The sequence below is a fragment of the Pantherophis guttatus genome, chromosome 4 (assembly GCF_059756535.1).
Source record: "Pantherophis guttatus breed Tessera chromosome 4, ASM5975653v1, whole genome shotgun sequence".
Lineage (NCBI taxonomy): Eukaryota > Metazoa > Chordata > Lepidosauria > Squamata > Colubridae > Pantherophis > Pantherophis guttatus.
The window spans coordinates 54,049,737-54,062,124 of record NC_142066.1 but is presented as its reverse complement, the minus strand read 5'-3'; the positions used below and the strand labels follow the sequence as shown (position 1 = coordinate 54,062,124).

Genomic DNA, 12,388 nt, shown 5'->3' with positions numbered 1-12,388 from the left:
TTCTGTTTTTGCCTCATCTTAATTTTGTGTTTTGTATTGCAAACTATTTTGGAAGTAATTAGAATTCTCCCACCAGCCAAGTTTTTTAGAAACGTGGGATTCTTCTTTAATTTTTTTTAATGCTGCTTACTTTTCTGACCATATAGTTTAATTTTAATTATAGTGAATGGTTTTTAATTATGGCTGGATTCCATTTCTACTTTGTGATCTAGATGGTTGGTTTTGATCTTTGGCAGATGTGCAGGAGAAGAAAAAATGAAAAAAAAAAAGAAAAAATCTATTTTTTAAAAAATCTCTTTACTCTTCCCCCTCTCCCCTCCCCCCCAAAAGAAGTTTCCCTATCTCTACCCCCATTTCAGCCTTTACATTGGAAATGTTCAGTAACTACTAATACTAATTACTAATACGGTTATTTGTATTTTGTCATGTATATTTTAAAATAATGTTTCGTAAGGATACTTACTAATAGAGACAATGTTAATTAGACTTTTCAGGGCATTTGAATGGATGTTTTGTGGTGTGCTTTGATACGAACAAACGAACAAAATCCTTGAAATTGCTTCCTTCCTTGTTCTCTGAAAGCATATTTTCGGCACAGCTCAGTCTAACTGCTTTGAAAGGTTTCTCAGTTTGTCTTCTCAGATATGTGAACATACAATTTCTTGGTTGGTGGTTCCAGCAGAAGTTATCTGTGCCTGGGAAACTTCTGTGGCCAAATTAGATAAAACCTTACTACTTGGATTTGTGCTTCTGAGAGGACTGACAACTGGATAAATTTTATAGGAAGATTATTGTAAATTTTGTAAAATTCAGCATGTACCTGTCACATGAAGAATGTCATGGCAGGCTAGGCTGAGGAAGTCAGTCAGATGAGTTCCCTTAATTTAATTGTAACTGCAGCTTGTTTATTTGAACTTGGATAAACTTTCTCAAAATAAGGCTTATTTGTGCATTGTTCTGGCATAAAACATGATGCTTAAGGTACAAAATTATATGCTGCCTGGAGTTGCTTTTTATTAATTGAGTGGCGATATAAATTTGATAAATAAATAAACATTTAGATCCTCTTTTGGCTTTTCAGGCATTACGTATTTTTCTGCTGCTTTTAGTGGTTACTTCATTAAAAGGATGGAAAGAGGAGTGGCCTCTGTTACAAGAGCTATTTAGTTAATTGCAGTCTTGATTGTGTAATACTTTTCTTTTGAAAGCCTGCATTCATAGACAGCAAACATTGGAGGAACAAATTGCTATTGACTTTTAACAGAAATATGCCATGGGCATTTAATTTTAGAAATCTTGTTTTAGTGAGGTTTCTGTAGAGGACTGGAATCAAACTAAAGCAATTTGGGTTTTTTCCCCCTTAAAATATAAATTGGAAATTGTTTGTGTCTGTGTTTGCATTTGTGTAGGATAACACACTGTCCTGTAGTATGTTGTCCCCAGTGTATTTTGCTATGTAGCATCTCCAGTTCATTTCGTGATCTATATCTTATTTTACAGGGTAATAACTTAAAGGTAATTGCCAAAATTTATTGGACAAATGGCATAATTAATATCTCCTTTACTTTTATGGGGTGTAGTGATGGTGGTATGATATTGCCCTTTAAAAATAAGCTTATCCTTACTGATATATTTCTATTTTTCCACTCTTTCTCTTATTTCATTAGAACATAAATTTTTAGAAATGTATTTTACACATGTATATCTGTTTACAATTTAGAGATAAAACATTAAATTATTTTAGGTTGTATTTACATTTCTATTATTATACAGTTATTTCTAATTGTACAAATTTTAAATTGCCTCTGAATAAAATGAAGTGTTTCACTTGCAGAAATACAGTGAGGAAAGAAGAATAAATGTTTTTGACCAAAGTCAGAATAGACTTTGGCAAGTCATCCAGATGCAAGTAGCAAAGTTAAGATCTCCGAGACTTTCTTAAAGAATGTATATCCTATGAACAAATCAGGATAATACAAAAGGTTAATGTGTTGTGTTAATAGAAGAACTGGAGAGGGCCTTCACAACATGGAGATTATTCAGTCAGTTGTTGTCTCTTAGCCCAGCCTCTTTGTCCTTTATCATGATGACATAAGGAGAGAGACCTATGTTTTCTATCTTGAACTATAAACAAATAAGGTTTCCTGTACAGGTAATCTTTGATTTACAAAAGTTCATTTAGTGACTGTTCAAAGTTACAACAGCGCTGAAAAAAATGACTTATGACCATCAAAATTCAGATGCTTGGCAACTGGTTCATATTTATGACCATTGCTGAGTCCCAAGGTCATGTGATCAACTTTTGCGGCCTTCTGACAAGCAAAGTCAATGAGGACGCCAGATTCACAATAGCCAGGTTACTAACTTAATTACTACAATGATTGATTCACTTAACAAGTGTTGTAAAATGGGGCAAAACTCAATTAACAAGTGTCTCACTTAACAACAGAAATTTTGGGCTCAATTGTGGTCAGAACTTGAGAACAACCTGTATAGAAAACTGAATAGAAGAAGTGCTGCTGTGGACTATGCATCATCATTCATTGGCCAATTAATCTCTTCACATATGTGACTAGATACATCATCCCTTTTCACTTAAAAATGTTATTTTTAAATCTTTCTATTTTGTGTATGCGTGTAGGAAAGTCACTGCAAACTAGCATAGTGATACAATAGCAAGGTGCACGTTTTTCTTTATATTTGAAGGTAGGGATGCTTTTATATATGCATCCATATTTGCTTCACTGTTCAGATCAGATGTCTATTACAGTCTTTAACAAATCTTTACATTAAGAAAAGTACAGTAAAGGGAGAAATAGTTTAATGCAACAATTAGTTACTGGGAAAGGAAATAATAATAAGCCAATAGTAATAGGTGCTTTGGGTGCAATCCAAAACAACTGGTGCACCACTTGATCACAATTGGCATTGACAAAATCACAGTCAGTCAGTTGCAAAAAGCAGCCTTATTCAGAACAGCTTACATCCTGTGACTATATCTGTAACACTATCAAATATCCACATCTACCTATCCTTGGGAAGGATTTGATAGGTGGATAAAAGTGCCAAATTCCAGTCTGAATATCTGGCTGACTATGCAATGAAAAATATAATAATAGTAGTAGTAACAGTATAATAACAACAAGAATAATAATAGCAGCAGCAGCAGTAGAATAATAATAATACTATAATAATAATAGATGCTCTCCCATCAGCTCTACTAAAGGGAACATTTTATAGGATTTCTTATTCAGAGTCTTTGCTTCACTATTAATGTGGATGATCCCTCTGGATATATGGAACAAGTCTTGAGTCTTGATATTGAAAATAGGAACTGCTGCTAATCTTTGGATTGGATTTAGATGACATGATTAATGATTTATCCTCCAGTTCAGAAGATACAGAATGAGGCTATGTGACTGAGTACTTTTACAGCAATTTGTACAGAATTTGAAATTTCAAATATTCATAGCAGAAACCAAAACGTATCTATTGTAGTAGATAATCTCTAATGCATCTGAAGAAAAATGGCCTGGCTTGAGAGAAAGCATGGTATAGATGTTTTCTGGAGATGAAAATTGAGTGAGAGTTAAAGTGGAATATTGGAATCTGAATTTAGAAATAAAATGTAATGGCTAATTCAAAGAATAATAGAAACACAGAATTGGAAGGGACCACTGAAGCTTAAATTGACTGAAACAATTTCAGAGATACAGTGTTTGTCACTTTTCCAGTCATGGTCAATATTTGAAAAATTAGCAATTAAGAGATTATGTAATTTTGTTTAAAAGACGTTGCTGAACTCTTGACCTACCTTTGTCTTTGATTTTGAGCAGAATTGGATGTCTAATTCTAATGAGGCTTATCGTCCTATTCCAGGGGATTTGGCAAATATCTTCCATTTACAAGAGGAGGGATTTGAAGCAATAATTGAATTTAAAGTTTATTCAAGCTGCCATGATACTGAGTTATGTGATTTCACGGACAGCCGTGACTAGATAGATAAGGCTTTAGAGAACTGTTATTTTAGTTTGACTCTAAAGGATATGTTTTCATGCACATAGTAGGTATGTATATTTATAAATGCTCATCCTAAATATAAAGTATATTTTATAACATCTTGGTTTGATAAAGCTAAACTGTGATTACATGCATTTGTCAACATAATAAACATAGTAGGGCATAATGATGTTTCTAAGCCACCAAAGTAAAGATGCATCTAACAAAAGCAGTAATTGAGGCTAGAGCAGTGACTTATATTAAGACTTCTTTTTAAAAAAACCAGTTATGTTTTGGCTGTTGTTTGGTGTAAGTCAAAATGGGAAGATTTCACTTTTTTGCCAGAAAGTATGCTTATGTAGACAAAATATACCCCAACTACAAATCAAAGTAGCTGAACCACTTGCTGTATTGTAATCCACCAACATTTGATTTTGTTTAAAATGAGTAAAAGAAACTTACTATTGAAATACTGACTCTCTTTTGTAGGCATCCTTCATCAGCAAGCTACAATATGTGGCATTCAGTTGGGAGATAAGAATTGTACTGAGGCAGTAGAATGGATTTCTTGGAATGAATTTTCACTGTTTGCTTTCTATTTTGCTCTTTCGTAGAATTTTCATATTGACTTACGCTGTCTTATATGGTCAACCATTGTGATAAAATAACAGCAATGTGTGCAAGATTTATCAATGGCCTGGTGATATTAGAGAGTTCCATAAGGAACTAGTATGGAAAGGTTGTTTGATAATCGAATGTTTAGATTATAGCTCCCCAAATTACAATACCCATCTGGATGAGATAACATTGGGAAAGGTTGGTTAAACACTGAGAAGGTATTAAGCATTCTAATTCTATAATTGGTAGAAGGAGGAATCTTAGCATACACATATTTAAAAGTTAGTAAATGAGGTGGGGTGCTTTTCTTTTTTGCTTTCTAATGAACCACGGATTGAGCATTTCTCAGTTCCAAATTAAGGCTGTAGTGAAGGCCTTTTTGTTCATGCATCTATAAAATTCTTACACTGTTGTTTAAATCTATACAGATTTGCCACTGAATTTGATACAGATGGTGGCCCTAGTTAGAAAGGGAGAGAGAAAATGCCTCTTACAAAAGAACAAGAAAAGGCAACTCAGAATTATAATGTTGACTGGTTACCTTCCTAGAGCAACAGATTCTTAGCCAGGGCCAAGTTGCTGTGTATCATAACTAGAGATCTCTGTTTCCACACTAAAGTATTTTACCTGCTGTAGCTGAGTTCTTGTCTTCCTGTGGAAATCCCAGAGGAAAAATTATTGCAGGGGCCTGGAGGAAGCCCCTCTGCATAATGATCTATGCTTCTTACCCTGCAAGATGCTCATAACTGGCAGAATAAAGCTAGAATATGGCAGAGATGTTCTGCCTCCTGCTTTCTAGTGCTGATCATAATTATCTTCACATAACTCCTTCATGCTAAAAAGAGACACATACTCTCTTCAGTTGTAGGAAATAAAATACTGAAATCACAGGAAAGCCATTTAATATAAGTGATTATTTTTACTAATTTTAGAAATCAGCAATTTGCTTAACAAGAAAAAAAACATGAGGCCATTTTAACCTTTTTTTTTAATAGGCTGTTTATGCTAAGTCCTATGTTAGAAGAGCAGTTTCTACTTCCTGGTGAATTAATTAATTAATTAATTAATTGAATAATTAATTAATTAACAAACTAAATTAAGGAAAAGTCTGGAATTCCTCGGATCTCCAATGCTGTGCTGAGAAGCAGTAGTTTGTCTAGCGGCAAATCCTTTAGAATCTGGCAAACTCCCTTAAAATTTATTTTTGTAGATTTCTTTAACTGAAAAATAAAAAGAAGGGATGCCTACATGCAACAAAGCAAAGTACTGTCATCAAGCACGATCTGTATTTGTCACAATGCCTCTCTTTAGGCATCATGTAGACCCCAAAGAGCTCTTGGGCAATAAATTGGAGAGTGGTGGCAACCTGTTGTCCATTTTGTTCCATTTTGGTATAGAGGGTTTTTTTCATTGGCCACATCACCATGGTAACAACCATTTTGTGATTGTGTCCTTTAAATGGTCTCAAAATTCAGATCTGACCACTGCAATAGTATTATCTTTGTCCTTAGGTCTTGTCGGCACCAGCCAGTATGGTCAGTTGTATGAAATGCTAAAAGTTGTAATCCAGCTCTTTGAGGGCGTCACAATTGGGGACTACTATAAGTCATAGAAGGCTTGAGGCAGGGGTGAAATCCAGCAGGTTCTGGCAGGTTCTGGAGAACTGGTAGCGGAAATTTTGAGCAGTTCGGAGAACTGGTAGCAGAATTTTGAGTAGTTGGGTGAACCAGCAAATACCACCTCTGGCTGGCCCCAGAGTGGAGTGGGAATGGAGATTTTGCAATATCCTTCCCCAGGAGTGGGGAGGGAATGGGATTTTGCAGTATCCTTCCCCTACCATGCCCACCAAGCCACGCCCACCAAGCGACGCCACGCCCACCAGCCATACCCACAGAACCGGTAGTAAAAAAATTTAGATTTCACCACTGTCATGAGGAATATATATTTGATTCTTCTCCATTAAAGGATTGTGTATTAGTTATAAACATAGAGTTAAAGAAATTGATTACAGATTTACTTTACACAACTTTGAAAAGGGCATGTTCCTAGTACTGTTCAAATTGCTCCTAGAGATTCATCAGTTAACAGGATTTCTTAAAATGAGCTTCGAGCCTCTCTGTTACTGTTACATGATCTATAGTTAGTTCTTCAAATAATGATCCTAAACCTTAATATCCTTAACTTTAGCCTGGACATGTATCTGCCACAAAGCGTTTGATGCAGATTTGATGTAAATTGGTCACATTTAATCAAAAGATACAGGATATCTATTATTCTAATTTCAGAATGTCCCAAAGGTGCTTTTTCAAGAGGCAACTGGACTTTCTGGTTTTTCTTTGAAGTTGTTTCACTTCTCATCCAAAAAGCTTCTTCAGCTCTGTTTGGGTGGTGGGGAAGAGCTCCAGTCAGAGCTGAAGAAGCTTCTTGGATGAGAAGTGAAACGTCTTCAAAGAAAAATCAGAAAGTCCAGTTGCCTTTTGAAAGAGCACTGTTTAAATTTAGATCTTACTATATTCGTGCATGCTTTTGTAATTTTGAATTTTTTCCACCTTTAACATAACATAAAAGCTGTGCAATCCAATTGAAAAACAAAGTGACATATTTTAGGGGGGGAAATAAAAATAAAACACAGTAATGTGGTTGCATAAACGTGCATACCCTTAAATTCATACTTCGTTGAAGCATCTTTTCTTGCAGTCTTCTGTTTAGGAGCCTACGAGCATGATGGCACATCTTGCCTTGGGAATCTTTGCCCATTCTTCCTTGCAAAAACATTTCAAACCTGTTAGATTGCAAGGGCACCTCGTTCAGGTCAACCCAGAGATTTTCAATTAGGTTCAGATCTGGGCCCGACTCCGTTATTTCCAAAACTTTGATCTTCTGGTGAAGCCATTCTTTTGTTGATTTGGAGGAGTGCTTTGGGTCATTGTTGTGTTGAAATGTGATATTTCCAGTTGAAAAAAAGCTCCAAAGCATATTGCTGTCTCCACCATGTTTCACTTTGGATATGGTATACTTTTGGTGATATTCAGTGTTGTTTTTGAGCCAAGAAAAAAGTCTTTGGAATCAGTTTCCTTCTTGATTTTTGATCAATTTTGGAAAGACATCCAGTTCTTGGTGATATCACTGTAATATGCCATAGTTTCTCCACTTGTTGATGATTGTCCTCACTGTATTCCATGGTATATCCAATGACTTGGAAGTTTTTTGTACCATTCTTCTGACTGATGTGTTCCAACAATGAGATCCTTTTGATGCTTTGTGAATTTTCTTTGAAAACTATGGCTCAAGTCCTTTATCCCCAGCTTGTTGAAGCAGTCAGTAAGATACTATGGTTCGGATGTCATTTATAGCTTAAGCATGGTAATAGGTTTAAAATCCCTTGGCTTTCTCCTAATAAAGGTAATTTGTTAAAGTGAATCAGTCCCAAAACAGACTGTAACTCAGACTGAAACAGGTTTCTGAACTAGTGCGATTCTGCTTGCTTACGGTATACTTCACTTTCAAAACAAGATGCAGACACTACATGAATGAAATCTGAAATAAAATACTGCAAAATTATAAATGTAACAGTGTCAAGTATTTAGGTTTCCTGTCACCTTAAACAGGCATTTTGTCACATTATTGGGAGGTTATGGAACTAATAGTATTTTTTAAAATAAGAATTGATAGATACAACTTTAAATAAAATTTAGGTATAACTGAATTCTAAAAACGTGCATATTTAAAATTTATATCTGTGAATATCTGTGAAGTACACCACTCCATTTTATATGTTTTAATGAGTTATCAGAGAAAGGTAAACCATCCTGAAATGAGTTAGGTATTCATGCCAAAGTATATTAGTGTGGAAGCATTATTTTAAAGGAGGTAATGCATCATTATTTTCTGGTCAGTCTGTATAGTATCAGAACTTAACTAATTTTGATTAATCTTGAAAAGGCTAAGAAGAGTTGGAAATGGTTAGTAATTGGATGAGAGACCAGCAGGAAACCTCAGAATTAGCCACTATTGTATCATTGGTAGGAAAATGCATGGCCATTTCTTTAGTTGTTAAGAATTGAGTTTGATTTAAGAAAGACATTACTGAAACATATATCTTAAGTTACTTCCAGTTTTTATAGGAAATAATTTATAGGAAATAATAAAGTGGCTCCTTGGAAAATAAGATAAAAAAATTATGCATGAAGCTGAATATAATACATAGACATCTGCATAAATTGAAACATTTGTTTTAATTTGTTAGTTCCCTGTTATGGATAATTAATGTAACAAATGGAATTGTTTGTATTTAATATCTTTGCAACTTTTTAAAAACTATTATTGAAGATTTTAATTACAATGATAGGACAAGATACAAACTAAACTCAGAGATAAGAAGAAATAAAAAGTGCAAAGATATATATATATATAAAAACCTTCTCGCGAGTTCAATAAAGTTTTTTTTCCAACATGTTTCCCAGGACACAACGGCGAGGAACGCGATGGAGCTGGAAAGGTAAGACGCGCTTCCCGCTTCTCGCCCGCCCTACTTGCCACCCCCAAATTGCATCCCTAAAGGGGGCAGGTGGCTAAGCAAGGGGCAGGAGCCCTGCCATGCCCGGTGAGGGGGAGGGGGAGAAGAGACTGCAATGGGAGCCACGTTTTGCTCCATGTGTCTCGCTTCTCTCTCACCCTACCTGTCAGAAATGAGTCTTTGTGAGACTCATTACGCTGACGCCTCGTGGAGCAGGACTCTGCAAGGCTTGTGCCCTTGCACGCACGAACGGCAGCACTGCTGCAAAGTTTAACATACCGGCGCAGCCGCAAGTGGCAGGACACCAGCTGTGCCATTATGATGAAGCTTGCAGCAGTGTTCCATTCGTGCGTGCAACGGCACAACAAGCCTTGCAGAGTCCTCCATGAGGCAGTGGTGGCAGCGGGACACGTCAGGGCAGCGGTGGCCAGCCGCTCGGCCAGTGTGAAAAAAAGAGAGGAGAGGCGGCCGCGATGATAGAACATCCAGTCCCATGCTCGCCGCCTCCACCCCCAAAATAATAAGACACCCCACCTCCCTCTGATAATAAGGCCAAGCTGTTATTTCGGGGTTCAAAAGAAAATACCCTGTCTTATTTTCAGAGAAACACAATACACACACACACACACACACACACACACACACACACACAGAGTCTTTATCACAGGAAATAGAAACTTAATAATTCTTCATCTCCTATAAGGTTGTAAATATATAACAGGAAATTGCAGTTGTAAGCTTGAGGGCTGATCTTTTCATCTCCTGGTGCACAAACCCATGGGAGACTGCTATCTTGCAATCTCCTCACGAGGAACCTCCATCCAAAGCACATATAAGTAACCTACCATCCTAGCTTTGTCTGGAGAATTCCAGAGAAGCTGTCTACTCACCAGTTCTTCAGTCTTTGCTATGGTCATCATCTCTGCTCTGTTGGAGATTTGCTCAATTCACCATGCCTCCCTTGGAAGTCAGCAACTTTAGAACTTATATAAACCTTTAAACTGAATCTAAATTTCCATGTTTAAATCATGTTTTAATGTTAGGATTGAGGGATATTTTCCATATATTTGTTTTACATTAATTACAAAAAAAGGAATAAATTGTATTTTCAATTTTAGATGTTCACTGAAATGAAAAGAGACAATTTAATTAACTGCAGTTGGATTTATTTGTTCCTGGGAAATAAATTGCAAACGTAATTGAATATTTTATAACAACATGTTAGGATTGAAAAGGACTATTGACTACATTTTTTTTTCAATGCAAGAAGCCAAATGTAAAACATCCCCTACAGATAGTTGCTACTTCTACTTGCTCAGATCCAGCAACTGGAGTCCCATTATTTATTTGGAAACTGTTGTAATATTTCTGTTGATAGGAAAATTAATCTGTAGCTTGAGCGATATAGTGGCATGTATGTATCATATCAGTGGCCGGTTATACAGTATGTCAAGCTGTTATTACTCTACAAGGAATTCAGTAGGATTATTAACTGTGATTTCTGTAATCGGCTAAACAGGGTTCCCCAAAACAATAAATATTGATCTCAAGGGTTTATGGGGCCATCCAAGAAGTTGATATTGTTATTATTATTCATAGTGCTGTTAGCTAAAGTAGTATTCATTAAATTATTTTCATACAATAAATGTTTTGAGGTGTGTGTCAATGAACAGTCTGAAATTGATCTAAATAAACATTTAAGAAACCATTGAACTCTTGTGAGTCTTCTTTTTTTTGGGGGGTGGACCTTTAAGGGGTCTTAATCCCTGCAAGAGAAGATAGATACTATGAGACCAAACTTCCCAAGATGTTTGTTCAGTGATGATAATCCTACCTATCTACTCCCCTCCCAGAACAAAGACTGGCATGAAGGTACACAAAGGCCTACGTTTTGATCCAGTGGCAGCTTGAATGAATCTCACACTTGTCATAGTGGGGAACTTTAACCATGAGCTGGTTTAGCTAGGACAATCTGAGTATGAAATTTACTACACTGCCTTAAAATCCAACTGGTTAAATTAGTCAGGAATTCTGCTAGGAGAAAGGTGACCAGAACAGCAATATTATCTCCATTCTCTCACAGTTCAAATGGGATATATAGAAAATGAGGTAATTTAATAGTAATTCTCTTAAAACTGGAAGAGGTAAATCAAATCTTTCCATTTTTCTTCTCATCCATGTTTCAGAAATATATCTGAGATTGGCTTCCTCATTCATGATAAAGTAAAGATATGCATTGACTTACGACTATAATTGAGCCAAAAATTTCTCTTGCTAAATATAATTCTTAAATGAATTCCCCCCATTTTACGAGCTTCCCTGCCACAGTTGTTAAGTGAATTATTGCAGTTAAGTTAGTACCATGGTGGTTAAGTGAATCTGGCTTCCCCGTTGACTTGTCAGAAGGTCACCAAAGGTGATCACATGACCTCAGGACACTGAAACGGGTGAAATCCAGCAGGTTCTGACAGGTTCTAGAGAACTGGTAGCGGAAATTTTGAGTAGTTTGGAGAACCAGCAAATGCCACCTCTGGCTGGTCCCAGAGTGCTGTGGAAATGGGGATTTTGCAGTATCCTTCCCCTGGAGTGGGATGGGAATGGAGATTTTGCAATATCCTTTTCCTGCCACACCCACCAAGCTACGCCCACCAAGCCACACCACACCCACCAAGCCACGCCCACAGAACCAGTAGTAAAAAAATTTGGATTTCACCACTGCACTGAAACCATTATAAATATGAATCAGCCAAGCATCTGAATTCTGATCATATTACCATGGGGCTGCGGCAGTCGCATGTGTCAAAAATTGTCACAAGTCGTCCACCCATCCACCCTCTGTCTGGAATATAAAATGAGAGGAGGTGCTCTACATTACCTTACTTGATTGACAGTTCTCGTACCAAATCATTACGATACTGCCCTGTCTTCTTCCCTTTCTCTCATTCTAGCAAATCTATATAGTTTCAAAAGGTAATACCAGTAGTAAAGACAGTTTCAAGCCGAATGTGACCCATGGTAGCTTCATGAACATGTCCATATGTTTTTCTTGACAGAAATAGGCAGGGGTTTATCGTTACTTTCTTCCATAATGTTTTTGGGCTTCCCAATCTAATCTGTAGTCCTGGCTAATCTTGCTTATCTTCTGACGCAACAGGGAAGCTGCTACTTTCTGTGGGGACCATACATCACCAAAAGCATAAGTATGTACCCACAGTCGCTTAACAATCATAAAAAGAAATTGTGAAAGGACCTAAC

At 36.5% G+C, this 12,388-nt stretch overlaps 1 protein-coding gene across 34 annotated transcripts in view; it reads left to right on the top strand.

Annotated features, from left to right (window-relative positions):
- MAPT (microtubule associated protein tau) overlaps nucleotides 1–12,388 on the top strand; it is a 123,527-nt gene that overhangs the window by 31,287 nt on the left and 79,852 nt on the right. For 12 of the 34 annotated variants that reach the window (XM_087893980.1, XM_087893970.1, XM_087893984.1 and 9 more), the window contains exon 2: nucleotides 9,081–9,115. The exons of the other annotated variants lie outside the window; for them this stretch is intronic. The gene's annotated coding sequence lies outside the window, so the exon portion shown is untranslated. The remainder of the gene's footprint in view (nucleotides 1–9,080; nucleotides 9,116–12,388) is intronic. 34 annotated transcript variants of the gene reach the window in all.